This window comes from Mytilus edulis, chromosome 2 (genome assembly GCF_963676685.1).
Source record: "Mytilus edulis chromosome 2, xbMytEdul2.2, whole genome shotgun sequence".
Classification (NCBI taxonomy): Eukaryota; Metazoa; Mollusca; class Bivalvia; order Mytilida; family Mytilidae; genus Mytilus; species Mytilus edulis.
The window spans coordinates 86,185,139-86,196,477 of NC_092345.1; the positions used below are offsets into that span (position 1 = coordinate 86,185,139).

Consider the following 11,339-nt stretch of genomic DNA (forward strand, 5'->3'; position numbering starts at 1 on the left):
ATTGTGTAGGCGAGATTACTTTGATTTATCGATGGCGCTTTTGTCTGCGGCCAAAAAATATGGAGATGCCGGGGATCGAACCCGGGGCCTTTCACATGCGAAGCGAACGCTCTACCACTGAGCTACATCCCCGTCCCTGGATTTTCATCAATATTTCCTTTTCAATTCCGCCTTTTACCACAGGACAAGTGTTCAGGTAGGTGTCCTACGAGAGGTCGGAGATGCTCTCTTATGTTTAACTGTACATTTTTCACTTGATAGTGCACGAAAGACATAGTTTATGTGGACTCAATTACATTGACAAAAAATTAGGAGTGGAGATGCCGGGGATCGAACCCGGGGCCTTTCACATGCAAAGCGAACGCTCTACCACTGAGCTACATCCCCTTCACAACGATAAAACATTAAATTTAAGTAGTGTATTTTCATACCATGTATATATATATGCCACTCTGATTGTTAAAAAAAAGTCTTGCACCAAGACGAGATGGTTATCTTTATGTCTTTAACAGTTGAAATTTGCTGAGCAAGTACATTAGATTTTGTAGTTCTTTTTCATGAAATGAACCATCAATCAGTCGGCCTCGTTATATATTGAGCTGAAGAAAGACATAATTTATATACAGTATCGGTGGTGTAAAAGGAAATCATATAGTATATATTTGCATGATAGGACAAACATACACCGTTTCTTTCATTGACCACGTACACATAACAGTTGTTTGAAGCATATACCGTTATTAATATCAATATCGATCCGGAGAAAAGGCGCAAAAATATCTTCCCAGACGGGGAATCGAACCCCGGCCGCCGCGGTGAGAGCGCGGAATCCTAACCACTAGACTACCTGGGACTTACTCATAGTGGGGTAACTTAACACATATAAAGAGCAACAATAACAGCAATCATGCCTTTTTGTACGTTACAACGTCATTGGGAATGTCGACTGGCGTTAGATAGACTATAGAATGTCAATAACTTAAAACTGCAAAAGGCAGCGAAATCACCGCGAATAGTCGCTACCGTCGACGCTATATAACGCATTGTTTCAGGCTGGAATCATTAACATTAACATTCGATTTGTTCTGACTCACGATAATTAAGTTATAATCCATATAATATTGTGACACAAGTAAAACATGTCGGGGGGAAGGGGGAGTGTGGTATTTATTCGGCTTTGCCTGAAATGTTTGAGCGTGCATTTGAGACATGCCTCTAAAGAATGATTTTGAAATTTGAAGTCATCTGTGCCGATCGAGTGCGCTGTTTAAACAGCACTAACATTTCGTTGCGCTTTCTATGATTTTCAAGGCAAAGCAGCATTGTGTAGGCGAGATTACTTTGATTTATCGATGGCGCTTTTGTCTGCGGCCAAAAAATATGGAGATGCCGGGGATCGAACCCGGGGCCTTTCACATGCGAAGCGAACGCTCTACCACTGAGCTACATCCCCGTCCCTGGATTTTCATCAATATTTCCTTTTCAATTCCGCCTTTTACCACAGGACAAGTGTTCAGGTAGGTGTCCTACGAGAGGTCGGAGATGCTCTCTTATGTTTAACTGTACATTTTTCACTTGATAGTGCACGAAAGACATAGTTTATGTGGACTCAATTACATTGACAAAAAATTAGGAGTGGAGATGCCGGGGATCGAACCCGGGGCCTTTCACATGCAAAGCGAACGCTCTACCACTGAGCTACATCCCCTTCACAACGATAAAACATTAAATTTAAGTAGTGTATTTTCATACCATGTATATATATATGCCACTCTGATTGTTAAAAAAAAGTCACTCGATCGGCACAGATGACTTCAAATTTCAAAATCATTCTTTAGAGGCATGTCTCAAATGCACGCTCAAACATTTCAGGCAAAGCCGAATAAATACCACACTCCCCCTTCCCCCCGACATGTTTTACTTGTGTCACAATATTATATGGATTATAACTTAATTATCGTGAGTCAGAACAAATCGAATGTTAATGTTAATGATTCCAGCCTGAAACAATGCGTTATATAGCGTCGACGGTAGCGACTATTCGCGGTGATTTCGCTGCCTTTTGCAGTTTTAAGTTATTGACATTCTATAGTCTATCTAACGCCAGTCGACATTCCCAATGACGTTGTAACGTACAAAAAGGCATGATTGCTGTTATTGTTGCTCTTTATATGTGTTAAGTTACCCCACTATGAGTAAGTCCCAGGTAGTCTAGTGGTTAGGATTCCGCGCTCTCACCGCGGCGGCCGGGGTTCGATTCCCCGTCTGGGAAGATATTTTTGCGCCTTTTCTCCGGATCGATATTGATATTAATAACGGTATATGCTTCAAACAACTGTTATGTGTACGTGGTCAATGAAAGAAACGGTGTATGTTTGTCCTATCATGCAAATATATACTATATGATTTCCTTTTACACCACCGATACTGTATATAAATTATGTCTTTCTTCAGCTCAATATATAACGAGGCCGACTGATTGATGGTTCATTTCATGAAAAAGAACTACAAAATCTAATGTACTTGCTCAGCAAATTTCAACTGTTAAAGACATAAAGATAACCATCTCGTCTTGGTGCAAGACTTTTTTTTAACAATCAGAGTGGCATATATATATACATGGTATGAAAATACACTACTTAAATTTAATGTTTTATCGTTGTGAAGGGGATGTAGCTCAGTGGTAGAGCGTTCGCTTTGCATGTGAAAGGCCCCGGGTTCGATCCCCGGCATCTCCACTCCTAATTTTTTGTCAATGTAATTGAGTCCACATAAACTATGTCTTTCGTGCACTATCAAGTGAAAAATGTACAGTTAAACATAAGAGAGCATCTCCGACCTCTCGTAGGACACCTACCTGAACACTTGTCCTGTGGTAAAAGGCGGAATTGAAAAGGAAATATTGATGAAAATCCAGGGACGGGGATGTAGCTCAGTGGTAGAGCGTTCGCTTCGCATGTGAAAGGCCCCGGGTTCGATCCCCGGCATCTCCATATTTTTTGGCCGCAGACAAAAGCGCCATCGATAAATCAAAGTAATCTCGCCTACACAATGCTGCTTTGCCTTGAAAATCATAGAAAGCGCAACGAAATGTTAGTGCTGTTTAAACAGCGCACTCGATCGGCACAGATGACTTCAAATTTCAAAATCATTCTTTAGAGGCATGTCTCAAATGCACGCTCAAACATTTCAGGCAAAGCCGAATAAATACCACACTCCCCCTTCCCCCCGACATGTTTTACTTGTGTCACAATATTATATGGATTATAACTTAATTATCGTGAGTCAGAACAAATCGAATGTTAATGTTAATGATTCCAGCCTGAAACAATGCGTTATATAGCGTCGACGGTAGCGACTATTCGCGGTGATTTCGCTGCCTTTTGCAGTTTTAAGTTATTGACATTCTATAGTCTATCTAACGCCAGTCGACATTCCCAATGACGTTGTAACGTACAAAAAGGCATGATTGCTGTTATTGTTGCTCTTTATATGTGTTAAGTTACCCCACTATGAGTAAGTCCCAGGTAGTCTAGTGGTTAGGATTCCGCGCTCTCACCGCGGCGGCCGGGGTTCGATTCCCCGTCTGGGAAGATATTTTTGCGCCTTTTCTCCGGATCGATATTGATATTAATAACGGTATATGCTTCAAACAACTGTTATGTGTACGTGGTCAATGAAAGAAACGGTGTATGTTTGTCCTATCATGCAAATATATACTATATGATTTCCTTTTACACCACCGATACTGTATATAAATTATGTCTTTCTTCAGCTCAATATATAACGAGGCCGACTGATTGATGGTTCATTTCATGAAAAAGAACTACAAAATCTAATGTACTTGCTCAGCAAATTTCAACTGTTAAAGACATAAAGATAACCATCTCGTCTTGGTGCAAGACTTTTTTTTAACAATCAGAGTGGCATATATATATACATGGTATGAAAATACACTACTTAAATTTAATGTTTTATCGTTGTGAAGGGGATGTAGCTCAGTGGTAGAGCGTTCGCTTTGCATGTGAAAGGCCCCGGGTTCGATCCCCGGCATCTCCACTCCTAATTTTTTGTCAATGTAATTGAGTCCACATAAACTATGTCTTTCGTGCACTATCAAGTGAAAAATGTACAGTTAAACATAAGAGAGCATCTCCGACCTCTCGTAGGACACCTACCTGAACACTTGTCCTGTGGTAAAAGGCGGAATTGAAAAGGAAATATTGATGAAAATCCAGGGACGGGGATGTAGCTCAGTGGTAGAGCGTTCGCTTCGCATGTGAAAGGCCCCGGGTTCGATCCCCGGCATCTCCATATTTTTTGGCCGCAGACAAAAGCGCCATCGATAAATCAAAGTAATCTCGCCTACACAATGCTGCTTTGCCTTGAAAATCATAGAAAGCGCAACGAAATGTTAGTGCTGTTTAAACAGCGCACTCGATCGGCACAGATGACTTCAAATTTCAAAATCATTCTTTAGAGGCATGTCTCAAATGCACGCTCAAACATTTCAGGCAAAGCCGAATAAATACCACACTCCCCCTTCCCCCCGACATGTTTTACTTGTGTCACAATATTATATGGATTATAACTTAATTATCGTGAGTCAGAACAAATCGAATGTTAATGTTAATGATTCCAGCCTGAAACAATGCGTTATATAGCGTCGACGGTAGCGACTATTCGCGGTGATTTCGCTGCCTTTTGCAGTTTTAAGTTATTGACATTCTATAGTCTATCTAACGCCAGTCGACATTCCCAATGACGTTGTAACGTACAAAAAGGCATGATTGCTGTTATTGTTGCTCTTTATATGTGTTAAGTTACCCCACTATGAGTAAGTCCCAGGTAGTCTAGTGGTTAGGATTCCGCGCTCTCACCGCGGCGGCCGGGGTTCGATTCCCCGTCTGGGAAGATATTTTTGCGCCTTTTCTCCGGATCGATATTGATATTAATAACGGTATATGCTTCAAACAACTGTTATGTGTACGTGGTCAATGAAAGAAACGGTGTATGTTTGTCCTATCATGCAAATATATACTATATGATTTCCTTTTACACCACCGATACTGTATATAAATTATGTCTTTCTTCAGCTCAATATATAACGAGGCCGACTGATTGATGGTTCATTTCATGAAAAAGAACTACAAAATCTAATGTACTTGCTCAGCAAATTTCAACTGTTAAAGACATAAAGATAACCATCTCGTCTTGGTGCAAGACTTTTTTTTAACAATCAGAGTGGCATATATATATACATGGTATGAAAATACACTACTTAAATTTAATGTTTTATCGTTGTGAAGGGGATGTAGCTCAGTGGTAGAGCGTTCGCTTTGCATGTGAAAGGCCCCGGGTTCGATCCCCGGCATCTCCACTCCTAATTTTTTGTCAATGTAATTGAGTCCACATAAACTATGTCTTTCGTGCACTATCAAGTGAAAAATGTACAGTTAAACATAAGAGAGCATCTCCGACCTCTCGTAGGACACCTACCTGAACACTTGTCCTGTGGTAAAAGGCGGAATTGAAAAGGAAATATTGATGAAAATCCAGGGACGGGGATGTAGCTCAGTGGTAGAGCGTTCGCTTCGCATGTGAAAGGCCCCGGGTTCGATCCCCGGCATCTCCATATTTTTTGGCCGCAGACAAAAGCGCCATCGATAAATCAAAGTAATCTCGCCTACACAATGCTGCTTTGCCTTGAAAATCATAGAAAGCGCAACGAAATGTTAGTGCTGTTTAAACAGCGCACTCGATCGGCACAGATGACTTCAAATTTCAAAATCATTCTTTAGAGGCATGTCTCAAATGCACGCTCAAACATTTCAGGCAAAGCCGAATAAATACCACACTCCCCCTTCCCCCCGACATGTTTTACTTGTGTCACAATATTATATGGATTATAACTTAATTATCGTGAGTCAGAACAAATCGAATGTTAATGTTAATGATTCCAGCCTGAAACAATGCGTTATATAGCGTCGACGGTAGCGACTATTCGCGGTGATTTCGCTGCCTTTTGCAGTTTTAAGTTATTGACATTCTATAGTCTATCTAACGCCAGTCGACATTCCCAATGACGTTGTAACGTACAAAAAGGCATGATTGCTGTTATTGTTGCTCTTTATATGTGTTAAGTTACCCCACTATGAGTAAGTCCCAGGTAGTCTAGTGGTTAGGATTCCGCGCTCTCACCGCGGCGGCCGGGGTTCGATTCCCCGTCTGGGAAGATATTTTTGCGCCTTTTCTCCGGATCGATATTGATATTAATAACGGTATATGCTTCAAACAACTGTTATGTGTACGTGGTCAATGAAAGAAACGGTGTATGTTTGTCCTATCATGCAAATATATACTATATGATTTCCTTTTACACCACCGATACTGTATATAAATTATGTCTTTCTTCAGCTCAATATATAACGAGGCCGACTGATTGATGGTTCATTTCATGAAAAAGAACTACAAAATCTAATGTACTTGCTCAGCAAATTTCAACTGTTAAAGACATAAAGATAACCATCTCGTCTTGGTGCAAGACTTTTTTTTAACAATCAGAGTGGCATATATATATACATGGTATGAAAATACACTACTTAAATTTAATGTTTTATCGTTGTGAAGGGGATGTAGCTCAGTGGTAGAGCGTTCGCTTTGCATGTGAAAGGCCCCGGGTTCGATCCCCGGCATCTCCACTCCTAATTTTTTGTCAATGTAATTGAGTCCACATAAACTATGTCTTTCGTGCACTATCAAGTGAAAAATGTACAGTTAAACATAAGAGAGCATCTCCGACCTCTCGTAGGACACCTACCTGAACACTTGTCCTGTGGTAAAAGGCGGAATTGAAAAGGAAATATTGATGAAAATCCAGGGACGGGGATGTAGCTCAGTGGTAGAGCGTTCGCTTCGCATGTGAAAGGCCCCGGGTTCGATCCCCGGCATCTCCATATTTTTTGGCCGCAGACAAAAGCGCCATCGATAAATCAAAGTAATCTCGCCTACACAATGCTGCTTTGCCTTGAAAATCATAGAAAGCGCAACGAAATGTTAGTGCTGTTTAAACAGCGCACTCGATCGGCACAGATGACTTCAAATTTCAAAATCATTCTTTAGAGGCATGTCTCAAATGCACGCTCAAACATTTCAGGCAAAGCCGAATAAATACCACACTCCCCCTTCCCCCCGACATGTTTTACTTGTGTCACAATATTATATGGATTATAACTTAATTATCGTGAGTCAGAACAAATCGAATGTTAATGTTAATGATTCCAGCCTGAAACAATGCGTTATATAGCGTCGACGGTAGCGACTATTCGCGGTGATTTCGCTGCCTTTTGCAGTTTTAAGTTATTGACATTCTATAGTCTATCTAACGCCAGTCGACATTCCCAATGACGTTGTAACGTACAAAAAGGCATGATTGCTGTTATTGTTGCTCTTTATATGTGTTAAGTTACCCCACTATGAGTAAGTCCCAGGTAGTCTAGTGGTTAGGATTCCGCGCTCTCACCGCGGCGGCCGGGGTTCGATTCCCCGTCTGGGAAGATATTTTTGCGCCTTTTCTCCGGATCGATATTGATATTAATAACGGTATATGCTTCAAACAACTGTTATGTGTACGTGGTCAATGAAAGAAACGGTGTATGTTTGTCCTATCATGCAAATATATACTATATGATTTCCTTTTACACCACCGATACTGTATATAAATTATGTCTTTCTTCAGCTCAATATATAACGAGGCCGACTGATTGATGGTTCATTTCATGAAAAAGAACTACAAAATCTAATGTACTTGCTCAGCAAATTTCAACTGTTAAAGACATAAAGATAACCATCTCGTCTTGGTGCAAGACTTTTTTTTAACAATCAGAGTGGCATATATATATACATGGTATGAAAATACACTACTTAAATTTAATGTTTTATCGTTGTGAAGGGGATGTAGCTCAGTGGTAGAGCGTTCGCTTTGCATGTGAAAGGCCCCGGGTTCGATCCCCGGCATCTCCACTCCTAATTTTTTGTCAATGTAATTGAGTCCACATAAACTATGTCTTTCGTGCACTATCAAGTGAAAAATGTACAGTTAAACATAAGAGAGCATCTCCGACCTCTCGTAGGACACCTACCTGAACACTTGTCCTGTGGTAAAAGGCGGAATTGAAAAGGAAATATTGATGAAAATCCAGGGACGGGGATGTAGCTCAGTGGTAGAGCGTTCGCTTCGCATGTGAAAGGCCCCGGGTTCGATCCCCGGCATCTCCATATTTTTTGGCCGCAGACAAAAGCGCCATCGATAAATCAAAGTAATCTCGCCTACACAATGCTGCTTTGCCTTGAAAATCATAGAAAGCGCAACGAAATGTTAGTGCTGTTTAAACAGCGCACTCGATCGGCACAGATGACTTCAAATTTCAAAATCATTCTTTAGAGGCATGTCTCAAATGCACGCTCAAACATTTCAGGCAAAGCCGAATAAATACCACACTCCCCCTTCCCCCCGACATGTTTTACTTGTGTCACAATATTATATGGATTATAACTTAATTATCGTGAGTCAGAACAAATCGAATGTTAATGTTAATGATTCCAGCCTGAAACAATGCGTTATATAGCGTCGACGGTAGCGACTATTCGCGGTGATTTCGCTGCCTTTTGCAGTTTTAAGTTATTGACATTCTATAGTCTATCTAACGCCAGTCGACATTCCCAATGACGTTGTAACGTACAAAAAGGCATGATTGCTGTTATTGTTGCTCTTTATATGTGTTAAGTTACCCCACTATGAGTAAGTCCCAGGTAGTCTAGTGGTTAGGATTCCGCGCTCTCACCGCGGCGGCCGGGGTTCGATTCCCCGTCTGGGAAGATATTTTTGCGCCTTTTCTCCGGATCGATATTGATATTAATAACGGTATATGCTTCAAACAACTGTTATGTGTACGTGGTCAATGAAAGAAACGGTGTATGTTTGTCCTATCATGCAAATATATACTATATGATTTCCTTTTACACCACCGATACTGTATATAAATTATGTCTTTCTTCAGCTCAATATATAACGAGGCCGACTGATTGATGGTTCATTTCATGAAAAAGAACTACAAAATCTAATGTACTTGCTCAGCAAATTTCAACTGTTAAAGACATAAAGATAACCATCTCGTCTTGGTGCAAGACTTTTTTTTAACAATCAGAGTGGCATATATATATACATGGTATGAAAATACACTACTTAAATTTAATGTTTTATCGTTGTGAAGGGGATGTAGCTCAGTGGTAGAGCGTTCGCTTTGCATGTGAAAGGCCCCGGGTTCGATCCCCGGCATCTCCACTCCTAATTTTTTGTCAATGTAATTGAGTCCACATAAACTATGTCTTTCGTGCACTATCAAGTGAAAAATGTACAGTTAAACATAAGAGAGCATCTCCGACCTCTCGTAGGACACCTACCTGAACACTTGTCCTGTGGTAAAAGGCGGAATTGAAAAGGAAATATTGATGAAAATCCAGGGACGGGGATGTAGCTCAGTGGTAGAGCGTTCGCTTCGCATGTGAAAGGCCCCGGGTTCGATCCCCGGCATCTCCATATTTTTTGGCCGCAGACAAAAGCGCCATCGATAAATCAAAGTAATCTCGCCTACACAATGCTGCTTTGCCTTGAAAATCATAGAAAGCGCAACGAAATGTTAGTGCTGTTTAAACAGCGCACTCGATCGGCACAGATGACTTCAAATTTCAAAATCATTCTTTAGAGGCATGTCTCAAATGCACGCTCAAACATTTCAGGCAAAGCCGAATAAATACCACACTCCCCCCTTCCCCCCGACATGTTTTACTTGTGTCACAATATTATATGGATTATAACTTAATTATCGTGAGTCAGAACAAATCGAATGTTAATGTTAATGATTCCAGCCTGAAACAATGCGTTATATAGCGTCGACGGTAGCGACTATTCGCGGTGATTTCGCTGCCTTTTGCAGTTTTAAGTTATTGACATTCTATAGTCTATCTAACGCCAGTCGACATTCCCAATGACGTTGTAACGTACAAAAAGGCATGATTGCTGTTATTGTTGCTCTTTATATGTGTTAAGTTACCCCCACTATGAGTAAGTCCCAGGTAGTCTAGTGGTTAGGATTCCGCGCTCTCACCGCGGCGGCCGGGGTTCGATTCCCCGTCTGGGAAGATATTTTTGCGCCTTTTCTCCGGATCGATATTGATATTAATAACGGTATATGCTTCAAACAACTGTTATGTGTACGTGGTCAATGAAAGAAACGGTGTATGTTTGTCCTATCATGCAAATATATACTATATGATTTCCTTTTACACCACCGATACTGTATATAAATTATGTCTTTCTTCAGCTCAATATATAACGAGGGCCGACTGATTGATGGTTCATTCATGAAAAAAGAACTACAAAATCTAATGTACTTGCTCAGCAAATTTCAACTGTTAAAGACATAAAGATAACCATCTCGTCTTGGTGCAAGACTTTTTTTTAACAATCAGAGTGGCATATATATATACATGGTATGAAAATACACTACTTAAATTTAATGTTTTATCGTTGTGAAGGGGATGTAGCTCAGTGGTAGAGCGTTCGCTTTGCATGTGAAAGGCCCCGGGTTCGATCCCCGGCATCTCCACTCCTAATTTTTTGTCAATGTAATTGAGTCCACATAAACTATGTCTTTCGTGCACTATCAAGTGAAAAATGTACAGTTAAACATAAGAGAGCATCTCCGACCTCTCGTAGGACACCTACCTGAACACTTGTCCTGTGGTAAAAGGCGGAATTGAAAAGGAAATATTGATGAAAATCCAGGGACGGGATGTAGCTCAGTGGTAGAGCGTTCGCTTCGCATGTGAAAGGCCCCGGGTTCGATCCCCGGCATCTCCATATTTTTTGGCCGCAGACAAAAGCGCCATCGATAAATCAAAGTAATCTCGCCTACACAATGCTGCTTTGCCTTGAAAATCATAGAAAGCGCAACGAAATGTTAGTGCTGTTTAAACAGCGCACTCGATCGGCACAGATGACTTCAAATTTCAAAATCATTCTTTAGAGGCATGTCTCAAATGCACGCTCAAACATTTCAGGCAAAGCCGAATAAATACCACACTCCCCCTTCCCCCCGACATGTTTTACTTGTGTCACAATATTATATGGATTATAACTTAATTATCGTGAGTCAGAACAAATCGAATGTTAATGTTAATGATTCCAGCCTGAAACAATGCGTTATATAAGCGTCGACGGTAGCGACTATTCGCGGTGATTTCGCTGCCTTTTGCAGTTTTAAGTTATTGACATTCTA

At 40.8% G+C, this 11,339-nt stretch overlaps 26 non-coding genes across 26 annotated transcripts; 21 read left to right on the forward strand and 5 right to left on the reverse strand.

The window, feature by feature from the left end:
• Window positions 1–60: 60 nt before the first annotated feature.
• Trnaa-cgc (transfer RNA alanine (anticodon CGC)) lies at window positions 61–132 on the reverse strand. The gene has a single exon. It is a non-coding gene; the product is annotated as a tRNA-Ala (tRNA).
• A 183-nt stretch (window positions 133–315) lies between these two features.
• Window positions 316–387, reverse strand: Trnaa-ugc (transfer RNA alanine (anticodon UGC)). Its single transcript has one exon. It is a non-coding gene; the product is annotated as a tRNA-Ala (tRNA).
• A 394-nt stretch (window positions 388–781) lies between these two features.
• Window positions 782–853, reverse strand: Trnae-cuc (transfer RNA glutamic acid (anticodon CUC)). The gene has a single exon. It is a non-coding gene; the product is annotated as a tRNA-Glu (tRNA).
• Window positions 854–1,381: 528 nt separating this feature from the next.
• On the reverse strand, window positions 1,382–1,453 carry Trnaa-cgc (transfer RNA alanine (anticodon CGC)). Its single transcript has one exon. It is a non-coding gene; the product is annotated as a tRNA-Ala (tRNA).
• A 183-nt stretch (window positions 1,454–1,636) lies between these two features.
• Trnaa-ugc (transfer RNA alanine (anticodon UGC)) lies at window positions 1,637–1,708 on the reverse strand. Its single transcript has one exon. It is a non-coding gene; the product is annotated as a tRNA-Ala (tRNA).
• A 492-nt stretch (window positions 1,709–2,200) lies between these two features.
• On the forward strand, window positions 2,201–2,272 carry Trnae-cuc (transfer RNA glutamic acid (anticodon CUC)). Its single transcript has one exon. It is a non-coding gene; the product is annotated as a tRNA-Glu (tRNA).
• Window positions 2,273–2,666: 394 nt separating this feature from the next.
• Trnaa-ugc (transfer RNA alanine (anticodon UGC)) lies at window positions 2,667–2,738 on the forward strand. Its single transcript has one exon. It is a non-coding gene; the product is annotated as a tRNA-Ala (tRNA).
• A 183-nt stretch (window positions 2,739–2,921) lies between these two features.
• Trnaa-cgc (transfer RNA alanine (anticodon CGC)) lies at window positions 2,922–2,993 on the forward strand. Its single transcript has one exon. It is a non-coding gene; the product is annotated as a tRNA-Ala (tRNA).
• A 528-nt stretch (window positions 2,994–3,521) lies between these two features.
• Window positions 3,522–3,593, forward strand: Trnae-cuc (transfer RNA glutamic acid (anticodon CUC)). Its single transcript has one exon. It is a non-coding gene; the product is annotated as a tRNA-Glu (tRNA).
• Window positions 3,594–3,987: 394 nt separating this feature from the next.
• Trnaa-ugc (transfer RNA alanine (anticodon UGC)) lies at window positions 3,988–4,059 on the forward strand. Its single transcript has one exon. It is a non-coding gene; the product is annotated as a tRNA-Ala (tRNA).
• Window positions 4,060–4,242: 183 nt separating this feature from the next.
• On the forward strand, window positions 4,243–4,314 carry Trnaa-cgc (transfer RNA alanine (anticodon CGC)). Its single transcript has one exon. It is a non-coding gene; the product is annotated as a tRNA-Ala (tRNA).
• Window positions 4,315–4,842: 528 nt separating this feature from the next.
• Trnae-cuc (transfer RNA glutamic acid (anticodon CUC)) lies at window positions 4,843–4,914 on the forward strand. The gene has a single exon. It is a non-coding gene; the product is annotated as a tRNA-Glu (tRNA).
• Window positions 4,915–5,308: 394 nt separating this feature from the next.
• Window positions 5,309–5,380, forward strand: Trnaa-ugc (transfer RNA alanine (anticodon UGC)). Its single transcript has one exon. It is a non-coding gene; the product is annotated as a tRNA-Ala (tRNA).
• Window positions 5,381–5,563: 183 nt separating this feature from the next.
• On the forward strand, window positions 5,564–5,635 carry Trnaa-cgc (transfer RNA alanine (anticodon CGC)). The gene has a single exon. It is a non-coding gene; the product is annotated as a tRNA-Ala (tRNA).
• Window positions 5,636–6,163: 528 nt separating this feature from the next.
• On the forward strand, window positions 6,164–6,235 carry Trnae-cuc (transfer RNA glutamic acid (anticodon CUC)). The gene has a single exon. It is a non-coding gene; the product is annotated as a tRNA-Glu (tRNA).
• Window positions 6,236–6,629: 394 nt separating this feature from the next.
• Window positions 6,630–6,701, forward strand: Trnaa-ugc (transfer RNA alanine (anticodon UGC)). The gene has a single exon. It is a non-coding gene; the product is annotated as a tRNA-Ala (tRNA).
• A 183-nt stretch (window positions 6,702–6,884) lies between these two features.
• On the forward strand, window positions 6,885–6,956 carry Trnaa-cgc (transfer RNA alanine (anticodon CGC)). Its single transcript has one exon. It is a non-coding gene; the product is annotated as a tRNA-Ala (tRNA).
• A 528-nt stretch (window positions 6,957–7,484) lies between these two features.
• Trnae-cuc (transfer RNA glutamic acid (anticodon CUC)) lies at window positions 7,485–7,556 on the forward strand. Its single transcript has one exon. It is a non-coding gene; the product is annotated as a tRNA-Glu (tRNA).
• A 394-nt stretch (window positions 7,557–7,950) lies between these two features.
• On the forward strand, window positions 7,951–8,022 carry Trnaa-ugc (transfer RNA alanine (anticodon UGC)). The gene has a single exon. It is a non-coding gene; the product is annotated as a tRNA-Ala (tRNA).
• Window positions 8,023–8,205: 183 nt separating this feature from the next.
• Window positions 8,206–8,277, forward strand: Trnaa-cgc (transfer RNA alanine (anticodon CGC)). The gene has a single exon. It is a non-coding gene; the product is annotated as a tRNA-Ala (tRNA).
• Window positions 8,278–8,805: 528 nt separating this feature from the next.
• Trnae-cuc (transfer RNA glutamic acid (anticodon CUC)) lies at window positions 8,806–8,877 on the forward strand. Its single transcript has one exon. It is a non-coding gene; the product is annotated as a tRNA-Glu (tRNA).
• A 394-nt stretch (window positions 8,878–9,271) lies between these two features.
• On the forward strand, window positions 9,272–9,343 carry Trnaa-ugc (transfer RNA alanine (anticodon UGC)). Its single transcript has one exon. It is a non-coding gene; the product is annotated as a tRNA-Ala (tRNA).
• Window positions 9,344–9,526: 183 nt separating this feature from the next.
• Window positions 9,527–9,598, forward strand: Trnaa-cgc (transfer RNA alanine (anticodon CGC)). Its single transcript has one exon. It is a non-coding gene; the product is annotated as a tRNA-Ala (tRNA).
• A 530-nt stretch (window positions 9,599–10,128) lies between these two features.
• On the forward strand, window positions 10,129–10,200 carry Trnae-cuc (transfer RNA glutamic acid (anticodon CUC)). Its single transcript has one exon. It is a non-coding gene; the product is annotated as a tRNA-Glu (tRNA).
• Window positions 10,201–10,595: 395 nt separating this feature from the next.
• Window positions 10,596–10,667, forward strand: Trnaa-ugc (transfer RNA alanine (anticodon UGC)). Its single transcript has one exon. It is a non-coding gene; the product is annotated as a tRNA-Ala (tRNA).
• Window positions 10,668–10,846: 179 nt separating this feature from the next.
• Trnaa-cgc (transfer RNA alanine (anticodon CGC)) lies at window positions 10,847–10,921 on the forward strand. The gene has a single exon. It is a non-coding gene; the product is annotated as a tRNA-Ala (tRNA).
• Window positions 10,922–11,339: the final 418 nt, after the last annotated feature.